Genomic DNA, 1285 nt, shown 5'->3' with positions numbered 1-1285 from the left:
TCTTATTTGATGTTTTGAGAGGCCTGCATGTCTCCTAAAAGGGGATGTAATTTATTATTTTATATCTGGTTGTATTTCTGTGATATAATGTACGTCAACGATCAAGTCGAAGACAATACATGAGATGAAGGGCGATTTGAGCGGTTGATGGCGATTGGATCAAGAGTTGATCAAGGATCGAATCAAGGAGGCTCGGGACCAATTCAAGAGTTGAAGACCAACTGATCGATTGACGTGCATGTGCTTGTAATAAATAGGGTCACAAGGAGGAGGGTTTCAATGCCAATTCCCAATCAATTCCTTACATGCCTTCGTTTAAAATTATAAATATTTAATAGGCTTTTATGATGAATTAGGCTCATTAAATAGCCAAAAACAGCTGTTTCATTATCATACAGCAAATGCATGATGAAAAGTAGCCGTGACAACATAACCACAATTCTTCTATGAGTGTAATAGATTGACGTCTGATAATCTCATGTGGCTATATGGTTCTCATCCAAGTGTAATAGACTGGGCGACATCCCCAAAAAACAGGAGCCATGTTGATTTCATGGGGCATGTTGAGGTGCCGAGACAATGAGGTCACAATGGTTAACAGCCAGGTTACTTAAAATATAGCTAATGAAACTAAAAGCATGTACCATGATAGAATACACATCATCTAGCTAAAACTAACTCATGCATGCAACAGCGGACACAAGGTACTTAAATTGCATGAAATCTTCAAAGTGCTTTCCGCCTAAAGTTTAAACAGCCAGCATATGTATGCTTCTTTAATTTGACATTTACCAGGAGACAGGTAACACAATGCAACAATAAAAAGCACCATGCTGTTTAATACTGGCCATGTTAAATGTATGCTTCTCACTGAGAAATGACCCAATGGAGGCCACTCATCCAATAGGGAAGCAACTTCAAAAACATAAGAAGCGAATGAAGAATGTGATGAACTACAAGACATTCTTTAACTGTAGGGCCTATAAGCAAGAGTCTAAAAGTTGTTAAACATACAATGGCGAAGACTTAAAATTAAGACATTATGCTACTTAAATTGCTTTTCAAGTTACCATAAAACAGACGTGCATATAGAAGCAAGGTGGGAAACAGCATGCATCTGGTGATGATTAGTTTAATTAAGAAACAAAAGAGAAAGTGCATGTCTGTCTCATGGCCAGTCCCAAAAAGTAAAGCGTAAGCTTTCCAGACGGAAAAAATGGAAGGCCAAAACTTGAATGAAAAAATGGAATCCAATTGGTTTGATGAAGGAATCAAGCCTTACAAT

General features: G+C 37.7%; 1 non-coding gene across 1 annotated transcript; it reads right to left on the bottom strand.

Annotated features, from left to right (window-relative positions):
- Positions 1-784: 784 nt before the first annotated feature.
- LOC120109057 lies at positions 785-916 on the bottom strand. Its single transcript, XR_005510114.1, has one exon. It is a non-coding gene; the product is annotated as a small nucleolar RNA snoR137 (small nucleolar RNA).
- Positions 917-1285: the final 369 nt, after the last annotated feature.

This window comes from Phoenix dactylifera, unplaced genomic scaffold, assembly GCF_009389715.1.
Source record: "Phoenix dactylifera cultivar Barhee BC4 unplaced genomic scaffold, palm_55x_up_171113_PBpolish2nd_filt_p 001762F, whole genome shotgun sequence".
NCBI classification, from domain to species: domain Eukaryota; kingdom Viridiplantae; phylum Streptophyta; class Magnoliopsida; order Arecales; family Arecaceae; genus Phoenix; species Phoenix dactylifera.
Note: the sequence above shows the minus strand (reverse complement) of the source record. Positions and strands in the feature narration are given on the sequence as shown.